This window comes from Cervus elaphus, chromosome X, assembly GCF_910594005.1.
Source record: "Cervus elaphus chromosome X, mCerEla1.1, whole genome shotgun sequence".
Classification (NCBI taxonomy): domain Eukaryota; kingdom Metazoa; phylum Chordata; class Mammalia; order Artiodactyla; family Cervidae; genus Cervus; species Cervus elaphus.
In genome coordinates, this window is record NC_057848.1 from 105,289,664 (window position 1) to 105,303,990 (window position 14,327).

The 14,327-nt window shown below is 38.1% G+C and overlaps 1 protein-coding gene across 3 annotated transcripts in view; it reads left to right on the forward strand.

Moving 5' to 3' along the window:
- Window positions 1–259: 259 nt before the first annotated feature.
- The window catches only part of CYSLTR1 (cysteinyl leukotriene receptor 1), a 65,666-nt gene continuing 51,598 nt past the window's right edge, over window positions 260–14,327 (forward strand). For all 3 annotated transcript variants that reach the window (XM_043897547.1, XM_043897546.1, XM_043897548.1), the window contains exon 1: window positions 260–730. The gene's annotated coding sequence lies outside the window, so the exon portion shown is untranslated. The remainder of the gene's footprint in view (window positions 731–14,327) is intronic.

Consider the following 14,327-nt stretch of genomic DNA (forward strand, 5'->3'; position numbering starts at 1 on the left):
AACCTAAGACATTTATTTTTCAAGACATAAGACACCAGAAAGGAGAAGGATTTTTAGAATGCAGATAGAGCCATAATTGTCAGTGAGAGAGAGACGTGAAATTTATCTTGCCTAAGATCAGGTTTCACATGCTGACGGTTATATTAGCATATACTGGTAGGATTATACTTCTCCACCTACAAATAGTCTAACCACTCCCCCAAACCATAAAAATCAGAGAGAACTAAACTGGACAGAGTATACTCCTTCCTGCTTCCAATCTCAGAGCAGCTGTGTGATTTCCTGAGGATTCCGTTGCTGGAGCTAGGGATAAAAGTTCATCTATACACACAACAACCTGCAAGTCCAGTTTCTATTCTTCTCTCTTTCTGCCTTCCCCTTCCCCCACTTTGAACCAGAGTAGCCAAATTGAGGCGTGCTTTAAACAGCTTGAGGACTGATCTGAAAGAGGAAGAAGAATTTGTATACATTGGCTAGCATATGTGCCCTGCCCTCCTCTCCTCTTGAAAATAGCAACAACTCATCTTTTCAAAGAAGTTTGCCTAAAAGAGCAGGCACACTGTGAATGGTGTTTACTTTCAGGACCTCCAGGGTATTCAAATTTACTGTACAGCTGACCAACGATGATTAGCTTTCCAAGGGACGGATAGATTGGATTTACTGAAGACCTGGAGCTTGCTTCTGAGAGTGAATGCAAAAGACCCTAAATTGTCAACCTTGAAGTTAACAGGTAAGCAGATTCAATGTTTTTTTCAGTGCTAGAACCAGGCATTCTGCTGATGGTAGATTTTAGCAAATTCCCAGGAGTTTGAGGATAAATAATTTGCCTTGCCTGCTTTAAATTGGGCTGCTAGTATGATTCTTTCTGCTTTATTTATTGGATAGAGATTCAATAATCTAATCAGTCAGTCAACAAGTATGGCTCAGTGCTTCTGTTAGGGGTTCAATGCGGCAAAATACAGAAGGGACACTCCCCAAGCCTCCAGCACCTTTGCAATCAAGTAAGAAAAGTAAGGGATATTTTTTTATTCTTTATTAAGGGCTCAGTGGAGTTTCTCTAAACTGTAGTAGCAGTTTCCTTTAACATACAAATAAAATATACAGTGACTGCTGAAGGTAAACCCACTAGTGAAGACTGATTTGGTATCTTCACAAGGTAGTTTCATATTAATTATCCTACTTGAATCTCTCAATATTCTGCAATTTAAACAAGTAAGTGTTATTATTTTCTGTTTTGCAAAAAAATAAATTCAAAGGGGTTAAGAAATTTTCTGGAAACTTGCCACACAACTAGAATTGGCAAGTTCTGACTAGAAACTGCAAGTAGAAAGCTTTCACAATTATAAATGAATATAAGGAAATTAGATGATTTAGTAGCTTGGACATATCTGAATTACACCAGGTTTAAACAGGCCTACCACTTCATATATTTTAATCAAAATCTTTGGCCAGGAGAATCCTTCTACTTAAAAGCAAAGAGTTGTTTTCAAAAGTAAACAAATGGGTTGGTGGATTCCATCTATAGCTAAAAAGCAAAAACAAAAACTAACTTGAATTCAGTGGTTCTGCCTTCCAATCCTCTGATTATTTTGAAATCTAGAAAAAGGATTTTTCAGGCTATTATTAAAAAAAAAAAATGTAACTAAACTCAGAGTTGAGATTGCATTGCATTTCAAATATGTTGGTGAAATTTGTTTCCAGATAATTTTAAATTTATAATCTCTACTACAACAAAATCAAGTTTATGGTAGCTATTTAAATTATTCAGAAAACTTTCTGTTGCTGTTTTATTATTAATTGTTCAATCAGAACTAAAAGCAGTCTGTGTTTACACTGTAAGTAAACAACCTGAAGTACTGTATTTACTTCAGTCCCCTTAATAAGAGCTGTCCTCCAGGCCCCCATGATATTTAAATGACTATACTAGCGAGTCCCTTCCTGCAAATGAAATAAATCAGCCCATGAACCCAAATAGAATAGTAAAGTGAAGTGAAGTGAAAATAGTGTTCAACTCTTTGCAACCCCATGGACTATACGGTCCATGGAGTTCTCTAGGCCAGAATACTGGAGTGGGTAGACTTTTCCTTCTCCAGGAGATCTTTCCAACCCAAGGATCGAACCCAGGTTTCCCACATTGGTAAAGAAACCCAGGCAGATTCTTTACCAGCTGAGCCACAAGGGAAGCAATAGAATGGTAGGCTAAAGAAAGTTTGCAGGTTGAGTCCAGTGCGAATTCATCATTTGGGCGAATTTGCCATACATCAACATGAATCAGCCACAGGTATACATATGTCCCCCCTCCATCCTGAAACCCCCTCCCACCTTCCTCCCCACCCTATCCCTCTGGGTTGTCCCAGAGCACCAGCTTTGGGTGCCTTGCTTCATGCATCGGTCATTTGCACTGGTCATCTATTTTACATGTGGCAATTTACATGTTTCAGAGCTATTCTCTCAAACCATCCCACCCTCGCCTTGTGCCACTGAGTCCAAAAGTCTCTTCTTTTTACATCTGTGTCCCCTTTGCTGCCCTGCATGTAGGATCATTGGTGCCGTCTTTTTAAATTCCATGTATCTCCCCACCAACATGGTAATTTCCCGAAAGGCAGGAACTACGTCTAACTTTACTTTGTGGTACATGTTATATTGAGCTTAACTGAAGATTGTTTAACTGAATTACAAGAGATTTGAGCTATTTTAATAAGAACATAAAAGTAACAAAATAGATCAGACTAGCGGTCCATGCAGAGCTATCTGTGTTACTTGGGAAATTATGATAGATACTCTTCATGGCATCAAATTCACAAGGTTTGATATCTATCTTAAGGATCAGTGCTGTTCCTTTAATATCTTATTATTAATAAGCAGTACTGCAAAGGAAAATTTATAATTTTCAGCACCATGGGTAAATTTTGCTTTTATCTCAGATAAAAAGTTCCTGAAAAATCAAAAGCTTGACTAAAGATGGGAGAGAAAAGATAGTAGAAAATGAAAATGATGATTCTGGGCTAGGAAGACACCTAAATGCTGAATTCACACTGGACTCAACCTGCAAACTTTCTTTAACCTATCATTCTATTAAATAGCTCTGTATGGACCACTATTCTGATCTATTTTGTTACTTTTATGTTCTTATTAAAATAGCTCAAATCTCTTGTAACTCAGTTAAACAATCTTCAGTTAAGCTCAATACAATATGTACCACAAAGTAAAGTTAGACGTAGTTCCTGCCTTTCAGGAAATTACCATGTTGGTGGGGAGATATATGGAATTTAAAAAGATGGCACCAACGATCCTAGATGCAGGGCAGCAAAGGGGACACAAATGTAAAGAAGAGACTTTTGGACTCAATGCACAAGGCGAGGGTGAGATGGTTTGAGAGAATAACACTGAAACATGCACATTGCCACATGTAAAATAGATGACGAGTGCAAATTCGATGCATGAAGCAAGGCACCCAAAGCTGGTGCTCTGGGACAACCCAGAGGGATAGGGTGGGGAGGAAGGTGGGAGGGGAGTTCAGGATGGGGGGGACACATGTATACCTGTGACTGATTCATGTTGATGTATGGCAAAAGCCATCACAATATTATAAAGTAGTTATTCTCCAATTAAAATAAATTAATTAATCTTTATTAAAAGAATGACAGAACATAAAAATATGAGATGGTAAACCAGTGTTTTTTTAATGGCAAAGGCATTTAGGAAGAAAAAAAATCAGTGGGCTGGGATGACTGGAGAAGGTGTCACAGAGAAGATAAAATGAGATAGGTCTAGAAGAATATCTAGAATATGGAACCATGCTGAACAAACTTTCTCTGCACATAGTAAGTGGTAAATATACATTGTTTAAATTCAATTCTAGTCACAGAAATGATGTGAGAAACATATTGTGTAATGACTGAGTTTGACACCTACAAGGTACACTGAGGACCCTGGTCTGGGATTATGTTGAGGTAACACAAAATAAATCTGGATAGAAATTTAAGGCCAAATTATTAGCCATTGAATTCCAAGCACTTTTTAAAGGGTAATCATATTAGCAAACTTTGAATAAGTGAAGACCTGATAGAAAAAAATATTTTTAGTAGACAAATCTAGCAAATTTTCATATACCTGAGTACATTTATAGAAAACTGGAGATGGAGAGACCACTTAAAAAAAGTAGCAGTTCCCACCAAGAGTGTAAGAGGGTTCCCTTTTCTCCACACCCTCTCCAGCATTTATTGTTTGTAGACTTTTTGATGGCAGCCATTCTGACTGGTGTGAGATGGTACCTCATTGTGGTTTTGATTTCCTCTTCTCTGATAATGAGTGATGTTGAGCATCTTTTCATGTGTTTGTTACCTATCTGTATGTCTTCTTCTGAGAAATGTCTGTTTAGTTCTTTGGCCCACTTTTTGATTGGATTGTTTATTTTTCTGGTATTGAGCTGCATATACTGCTTGTATATTTTGGAGATTAATTGTCAGTTGCTTCATTTGCTATTATTTTCTCACATTCCTCAGACTGCCTTTTCAACTTGCTTATAGTTTCCTTCATGGAGACTCCTTAAAAAAAAACTGGAAATAGAACTGCCATGCAACTCAGAAATCCCACTGCTGGGCATATGCAGCGAGGAAACCAGAACTGAAAGAGACACATGTACCCCAATGTTCATAGCAGCACTGTTTACAATAGCGAGGACATGGAAGCAACCTAGATGTTCATCGGTAGATGAATGGAAAAGGAAGTTGTGATACATATACACAATGGAATATTACTCAGCTATAAAAAATGCATTTGAGTCAGTTCTAAAGAGGTGGATGAAACTGGAGCCTATTATACAGAGTGAAGTAAGTCAGAAAGAGAAACACCAATGCAGTATATTAATGTATATATATGGAATTTAGAAAGACAGTAACAACGACCTTATATGCAAGACAAAAAAAGAGACACAGATGTAAAAAAGGCTTTTTGGATTCTGTGGGAGAAGGTGAGGGTTGGATGATTTGAGAGAATAGCATTGAAACATGTATATTACCATAAGTAAAGCAGATGACCAGTGCAAGTTTGAATCATGAAGCAGGACACTCAAAGCTGTGCTCTGGGACAGCCCAGAAGGATGGGGTGGGGAAGGAAGTGGGAGGGGGGTTCAGGATGGTGGGACACATGTACACCTATGGCTGATTCATGTGGATGTATGGCAAAAACCACCACAATGTTGTAAAGTAATTAGCCTCCAATTAAAATTAATTAATTTTTTTAAAAAGAGAGAAAAGAATAGCAGTTAATGAGGCTCTTCCACTGCTATTTGGTGGTAGTGGAAATGGAATGAAGAGTAACTCAAGAGTAATCGGTGAAAGTTGGTGATTGACTAGATATAGGCAGCATAGGAAAGAAATGTCAGAGCTGTCTCTGAAATTTTGAAACTATGGGATCTGGGCACCGATGTTACTACTATTTATATAAATATGTAATTTGAGGGTAAAGTGTTTTGACCAACTGGGTTTGAGGAGACGGCAAAAACTCAAAGCAATGTCCAATGAATAGTTGAAAATAATGACCCTGAACATGAATGATGGGTAAGAGGTGGAGGCCAAAATTAAATCTGGGGAGTGTAACAGCCAAAATCATAAGAATTACTCAGCTTAGAAAAATCAAATATAAGGCATGACCAAAGACTGAAATTCATGCAATACTTACACTTTCAGTGAAGAGGAAGAAGACAGTCCTGAAAAATAAGAGCCACAGAAATATAATTCCTCTCAAAGGGCTTCCTTTGTGGCTCAACCGTCAAGTACCTACCAACAATGTGGGAGACCTGGGTTCGATACCTGGCTTGGGAAGATACCCTGGAGAAGGGAAAGGTTACCCACTCCAGTATTCTGGCCTAGAGAATCCCATGGACTGTATAGTTCATGGGGTTGCAAAGAGTCAGACACAACTGAGAGACTTTCACTTCACTTCACTTCAAAGGATTTTTAAAAAGTCTTGAGGAAAGGTATCAGATTGTTTATTCTTTTAAATGTCCCCTGACCACCAGTAACTTGCACAGTACCTCATATACCCTGTGAGTACTTAATACAAAGTTATTCTAACATAGGCTAGCATGATTTTTTTCTTTAAACTGTATTCCAGTTTGAACGGTGTCATAAATGGTGCAATCTAACAGTGGCTGCTCTAAACTACCTTGCTGAATGAATTTCAATGGGAATGAAATTGAGCCAGGATAACTGAGAGTTCATCCTAGCCTTGGCTTCTAATCAGTTGTCTGTTCTCTAGCAAGTTCCTGAACATCAGTATTTCTTGATATCTTCATATATTGTATGTAGTAATGAACAAATGGAGATATTTTTCAGATCATTTAAAATGGTAAATATGAAAGCAACTTGAAAATACAAACCACTTTCCAAAAGAGTTTTAAGTCTATTCCAGAAGAATAAAATATGTAACAAAATTAAATATATGTTGAGGCATCAGGGCCAGTTACTTTCTGCTCCCAACATTACATTGTAGACAAGGGCCTCATTCTAAGCATCAGCAATCTCAGCCAACTCTAAAGACCTTTCAATAGGATCCAATCCTTTCATTACCACTAACTCTACAATACTTGTACAAGCCTCAATGTGAATTCTGGAAGGATTAAAAGATTTAAACTTTTTATTATGTGTTTGGGTATAGCTGATTAACAATGTTGTGATAGGTTCAGGTGAACACTGAAGGGAATCAGCCATACATATACATGTATCCATTCTCCCCCAAACTCCCCTCCCATCCAGGTTGCCACATAAGATTCTGCAAACTTCCATGTGCTATATACAGTACGTCCCTGTTGGTTATCCATTTTAAATATAGCAGTGTGTACATGCCCATCCAAAACTCCCTAATTATCCCTTCCCTCCATCTTTTACCCCAGCAAACATAAGCTTGTACTTGAAGTTTATGAGTCTGTTTCTGTTTTGTAAATAAGTTCATGTGTATCATATATTTTTAGATTCCACATATAAGGGATATCATATAATATTTCTCCTTCTCTCTCTGACTTACTTCACTCAGTATAACACTCTCTAGGTCCATTTGTGTTGCTGCAAATGGCATTATTTCATTATTTTCAATGGCTGAGTAATATTCCATTATATATATGAACCACATCTTCTTTATCTAGTCCTCTGTCAATGGAATTTTAGGTTGTTTCCATGTCTTGGTTAGAGCTGCAATGAACATTGAAATGCATGTATCCTTTTAGACCATGTTTTTCTCTGGATATATGCCCATGAGTGAGATTGCAGGGTCATATGGTAGATCTCATATGAGACAAGACGGCAGTGTAGAAGGGTGTGTGTTCATCTTTTCCTGCGAGAACTCCAATACTTCAATTTGCTGCTGAACAATCATCAAAAGGAGAATGTTGGATCCCACCAAAAAAAGACCCCACATCCAAGGGCAAAGGAGAAGCCCCAACAAGATGGTAGGAGGAACGAAATCATGTTTAGAATCAAATTGCATACCCGCCAGAGACACTCGGAAGGTCAAACAAAACCTTGTGCACACCAGGACCCAGAGGACCCACAGAGACCAAACCAGACCTGCCTTTGAGTGTTTGAGTGTTTCATGTGGGGGCATGGGTCAACAGTGGCCTGCCATGGGGACAGGGGCTCTGGTTGCAGCAGACCCAGAACATGCTGCGTGTAGCATAAGCCTTCTTAGAGGAGGTCATGATTAGCCCCACCATAGAGCCACCGAACAGACAATCCACAAACTGCAGAATAATTATACCAAAGAAATTGTCACACCACACTGTTAAGAAAGTTCTAGGACCCACAACAGATTTCCCAACCTGGGGATCGAGCAAAAAGACTGAGAACCCCCAGGGAATTTGACATTGCAGGCCAGTGGGATTTGATTAGAGAACTTCCACAGAAATGGGGAAACAGACACTTCAAAGGCACAAACAAAACCTTGTGTGCACCAGGACCCAGGAGAAAGGAGCAGTGTCCCCACAAGAGACTGAGCCAGACTTGCCTGTGAGTGTCCAGGACTCTCCAGAATCAGGGAGTCTGAATACAGGGGCACTGAGTCAGGGGCACTGAATACAACAGTGTGGGCATAAGTCCTTTTAAAGGAGGTCTTCATTACTGCCATTACCCATACCATAGTTTGGCCTCAGGCCAAACAACAGTGAGGGAACACAGCCCTGACCATCAATAGAAAATTGAATTAAAGATTTACTGAACATGGCCCTGTCCATCAGAACAAGACCCAAATTCCCCCACAGTTATTCTCTTCTATCAGGAAACTTCCATAAGCATCTATCCTTATCCATCAGAGGGCAGACAGAATGAAAACAGAAAACTAAACAAACTGATCACATGGATCACAGCCTTGTATAACTCAATAAAACTATGAGCCATGCCAGGGCCACTCAAGACAGATGGGTAATGGTGGAAAATACCCCACTGAATGCAGAGTTCCAAAGAACAGCAAGGAGAGGCAAGAAAGCTTTCCTAAGTGATTAATGCAAAGATATAGAGGAGAACAATAAAATGGGAAAGACTAGAGACCTCTTCAAGAAAATTAGAGATAACAAGGGACTATTTCATGCAAATATGGGCAAAATAAAGGACAGAAACAGGATGAACCTAACAGAAGAGGAAGATATTAAGAAGAGGTGGCAAGAATACACAGAAGAACTATACATAACAGATCTTCATGACCCAGATAACCACAATGGTGTGGTTAGACTAGAGCCAGATCCTGGAATGTGAAGTCAAGTGAGCCTTAGGAAGCATCACTACAAACAAAGCTAGTGGAGGTGATGGAATTCCAGTTGAGCTATTTTCAAATCCTAAAAGATGATGCTGTAAAAGTGCTGCACTCAATATGCCTGCAAGTTTGGAAAACTCAACAGTGGCCACAGGACAGGAAAAGGTCGGTTTTCATTCCAATCATACAGATAGGCAATGCCAAATGTTCAAACTACTGCACAGTTGCACTCATCTCACACGCTAGCAAAGTAATCCTCAAAATTCTCCAAGTGAGCCTTCAACAGTACATGAACCAAGAACTTCCAGATGTTCAGGCTGGATTTAGAAAAGCCAGAGGAACCAGAGATCAAATTGCCAACATCCACTAGATCATCAAAAAAGCAAGATAGCTTCAGAAAAAACATCTAATTTTGCTTTATTGACTACGCCAAACCCTTTGACTGGGTGGATCACAACAAACTGTGGAAAATTCTTAAAGAGACAAGAATATCAGATCACCTTACCTGCTTCCTGAGAAATATGTATGCAAGTCAAGAAGCAACAGTTAGAACTGGACATGGAACAACAGACTGGTTCCAAATTGGGAAAAGAATACGTCAAGGCTGAATATTCTCATCCTGTTTATTTAACTTATATGCAGAGTACATCATGCGAAATGCTGGGCTGGATGAAGAACAAGCTGGAATGAAGATTGCCAAGAGAAATATCAATAACTTGAAATATGCAGATGATACCACCCTTATGGCAGAGAACGAAGAGGAACTAAAGAGCCTCTTGATGAAAGTGAAAGAGGAGAGTGAAGGAGCTGGCTTAAAACTCAACATTCAAAAAATTAAGATCATGGCATCAGTCCCATCATTTCATGGCAACTAGATGGGGAAGCAATGAAACAGTGACAGATTTATTTTCATGGGCTCCAAAAACACTGCAGATGGTGATTGCAGCCATGAAATTAAAAGACACTTGCTCCTTGGAAGAAAAGCTATGACCAACCTAGACAGCATATTAAAAAGAAGAGACATTACTTTGCTGACAAAGCTCCGTCTAGTCAAAGTATTGGTTTTTCCACTACTCATGTATGGATGTGAGTTTGACCATAAAGTAAGCTGAGCATCAAATAATTGATGCTTTTGAACTGTGGTGTTGAGGAAGGCTCTTGAGAGTCCCTTGGACTGAAAGGAGATAAAACCAGTCAATCCTGAACTAAATCACTCCTGAATATTAACTGGAAGGACTGATGTTGAAGCTGAAGCTCCAACACTTTGGCCACCTGATGTGAAGAACTGACTCCTTGGAAAAGACCCTGATGCTGGGAAAGATTGAAGGCAGGAGGAGAAGGGGACGACAGAGGATGAGATGGCTGGATGGCATCACCGACTCGATAGAGATGAGTTTGAGCAAGCTCCATAAGTTGGTGATGGACAGGGAAGCCTGGCAGGGCTACAGTCCATGGGGTTGCAAAGAGTCGGACAGGACTGAGTGACTGAACTGAACTGATGGTAAATCTATATTTAGATTTTTAAGGATTTTCCGTACTGTTTTCCATAGTGGCTATACCAACTTACATTCCCACCAACAGTGCAGAAAGGTTCCTTTCTCTCCACACCCTCTGCAGCTTTTATTGTTTGTGGATTTTTTTATGATAGCCATCCTGGTTGGTGTGAACCAACGTTCACTCTAGCTCTGATTTGCATTTCTCTAAAAACTAGCAATGCCAAACATCTTTCTTGTGCTTATTGGTCACCTGTATGTATTCTTTGGGGAAATGTCTATTTAGGTCTTCTGCCCAATTTTTGATTGGATTCCTTGTTTTGATGCTTATAGGCATCATGAGCTATTTGTAGATTTTGGAGACTAATCCCTTATCAGCCACATCATTTGCAAATATTTTCTCCCATGTGTGGGGCTGTCTTTTCAATTTATTTATTGTTTCCATATTGTGCTAAAGCTTTGGCATTTAAGTAGATATCATCTATTTATTTCTGTTTTTATATCCATTATTCTGGGAGGTGGATTGAAAAAGATACTGCTACAGTTTATGTCAGAGAGTGTTCTGCCTACATTTTCCTCTAAGAATTTTTTAGTGTCTGGTCTCACATTTAGGTCTTTAATTCATTTTGAGCTTATTTTTGTGTACTGAGTTAAGTAACTATTCAAATTCATTATATATATACATATATAATGATGATATATTCATTCATATATGTGGCTGTCCAGTTTTCCCAGAACTATTTGTTGAAGAGACTATCTTTCCAAAATATTGTAGTCTTGCCTTCTCTGTCATATATTAATTGGCCATAAGTGTGTTGGCTTATTTATGGGTTTTCTCTCCTTATTCATTGATCTATATTTCTTTTTTTTTTTTTTTTTGCACCAGTACCATACTTTTCTGATGCAGAAGTAATTGTGATTTTATTATTTTATTTTATTTTTTCATTTATTTATATTAGTTGGAAGCTAATTACTTTACAATATTGTAGTGGTTTTGCCATACATTGATATGAAGCAGTCATGGATTTACATGTGTCCCCCACCCTGAACCCCCTCCCACCTCCCTCCCCATCCCATCCCTCTGGGTCATCCTAGTGCACCAACCACGAGCACTTGTCTCATGCATCAAACCTGGACTGGCGATCTGTTTCACAATTGATAATATACATGTTTCAATGCTATTCTATCAGATCATCCCACCCTCGCCTTCTCCCACAGAGTCCCAAAGTCTGTTCTATACATCTGTGAGTCTTTTCCTGTCTTGCATATAGGGTTATCATTACCATCTTTCTAAATTCCATATATATGCATTAGTATATTGTATTGGTGTTTTTCTTTCCAGCTTACTTCACTCTGTATAATGGGCTCCAGTTTCATCCATCTCATTAGAACTGATTCAAATGTTTTCTTTTTAATGGCTGAGTAATATTCCATTGTGTATATGTACCACAGCTTTCTTATCCATTCTTCTGCTGATGGGCATCTAGGTTGCATGCATGTCCTGACTATTATAAACAGTGCTGCAATGAACATTGGGGTACACATGTCTCTTTCAGTTCTGGTTTCCTCGGTGTGTGTGGTGTTAGAAAGTGTTCTAGTTTCATTCTTTTACAAGTGGTTGACAAGTTTTCCCAGCACCACTTGTTAAAGAGGTTGTCTTTTCTCCATTGTATATTCTTGCCTCCTTTGTCAAAGATAAGATGTCAATAGGTACGTGGATTAATCTCTAGGCTTTCTATTTTGTTCCATTGATCTACATTTCTGTCTTTGTGCCAGTACCATACTGTCTTGATGACTGTGGCTTTGTATTAGAGCCTGAAGTCAGGCAGGTTGATTCCTCCAGTTCCATTATTCTTTCTCAAGATTGCTTTGGCTGTTCGAGGTTTTTTGTATATCCATACAAACTGTGAATATATTTGTTCTAGTTCTCTGAAAAATACTATTGGTAGCTTGATAGGGATTGCATTGAATCTATAAATTGCTTTGGGTAGTATACTCATTTTCACTATATTGATTCTTCCAATCCATGAACACGGTATATTTCTCCATCTGTTTGTGTCCTCTTTGATTTCTTTCATCAGTGTTTTATAGTTTTCTATATATAGGTCTTTTGTTTCTTTAGGTAGATATAGTCCTAAGTATTTTATTCTTTTCATTGCAATGGTGAATGGTATTGTTTCCTTAATTTCTCTTTCTGCTTTCTGATTGTTACTGTATAGGAATGCAAGAGATTTCTGTGTGTTAATTTCATAGCCTGCAATTTTACTATATTCATTGATTACCTCTAGTGATTTTCTGGTAGAGTCTTTAGGGTTTTCTATGTAGAGGATCATGTCATCTGCAAACAGCGAGAGTTTTACTTCTTCTTTTCCTATCTGGATTCCTTTTATTTCTTTTTCTGCTCTGTTGCTGTGGCCAAAACTTCCAAAACTATGTTGAATAGTAGTGGTGAGGGTGGGCACCCTTGCCTTGTTCCTGACTTTAGGGGAAATGCTTTCAATTTTTCACCATTGAGGGTGATGCTTGCTGTGGGTTTGTCATATATAGCTTTTATTATGTTGAGGTATGTTCCTTCTATTCCTGCTTTCTGGAGAGTTTTAATCATAAATGAGTGTTGAATTTTGTCAAAGGCTTTCTCTGCATCTATTGAGATAATCATATGGTTTTTATCTTTCAATTTGTTAATGTGGTGTATTACATTGATTGAATTACAGATATTAAAGAACCCTTGCTTTCCTGTGATAAAACCCACTTGCTCATGATGTATGATCTTTTTAATATGTTGTTGGATTCTGTTTGCTAGACTTTTGTTAAAGATTTTTGCATCTATGTTCATCAGTGATATTGGCCTGTAGTTTTCTTTTTGGTGGCATCTTTGTCAGGTTTTGGACTTAGGGTGATGGTGGCCTCATAGAATGAGTTTGGAAGTTTACCTTCATCTGCAATTTTCTGGAAGAGTTTGAGTAAGATAGGTGTTAGCTCTTCTATGAATTTTTGGTTGAATACAGCTGTGAAGCCATCTGGTCCTGGGCTTTTGTTTGCTGGAAGATTTTTGATTACAGTTTCGATTTCCTTGCTTGTGATGGGTCTGTTAAGATCTTCTATTTCTTCCTGGTTCGGTTTTGAAAAGTCATACTTTTCTAAGAATTTGTCCATTTCATCCAAGTTGTCCATTTTATTGGCATATAGCTGCTGGTAGTAGTCGCTTATGATCCTTTGTATTTCTGTGTTGTCTGTTGTGACCTCTCCATTTTCATTTCTAATTTTGTTAATTTGATTCTTCTCCCTTTGTTTCTTGATGAGTCTGGCTAAGGGCTTGTCAATTTTATTTACCTTCTCAAAGAACCAGCTTTTGGTTTTATTGATTTTTGCTATGGTCTCTTTTGTTTCTTTTGCATTTATTTCTGCCCTAATTTCTAAGATTTATTTCCCTCTACTAACCCTAGGGTTCTTCATTTCTTCCTTCTCTAGTTGCTTTAGGTGTAGAGTAAGGTTATTTATTTGACTTTTTTCTTGTTTCTTGAAGTAAGCCTGTATTGCTGTGAACCTTCACCTTAGCCCTGATTTTAAAGTGTCCCATAGGTTTTGGGTTTTTATGTTTTCATTTTCATTCGTTTCTATGCATATTTTGATTTATTTTTTTATTTCTTCTATGACTTGTTGGTTATTCAGAAGTGTGTAATTTAGCCTCCATATGTTGGAATTTTTAATAGTTTTTTTTTCCTTTAATTGAGATCTAATCTTACTGCACTGTGGTCAGAAAAGATGACTGGAATGATTTCATTTTTTTTTTAATTTACCAAGGCTAGATTTATGGCCCAGGATGTGATCTATTCTGGAGAAGGTTCTGTGTGCACTTGAGAAAAAGGTGAAATTGATTGTTTTGGGGTTAAATGTCCTATAGATATCAATTAGGTCTAGCTGGTCCATTGTGTCATTTAAAGTTTGTGTTTCCTTGCTAATTTTCTGTTTAGTTGATCTATCCATAGGTGTGAGTGGGGTATTAAAGTCTCCCACTATTATTGTGTTATAGTTAATTTCCGCTTTAATACTTATTAGCATTTGTGTTACATATTGCAGTGCTCCTATGTT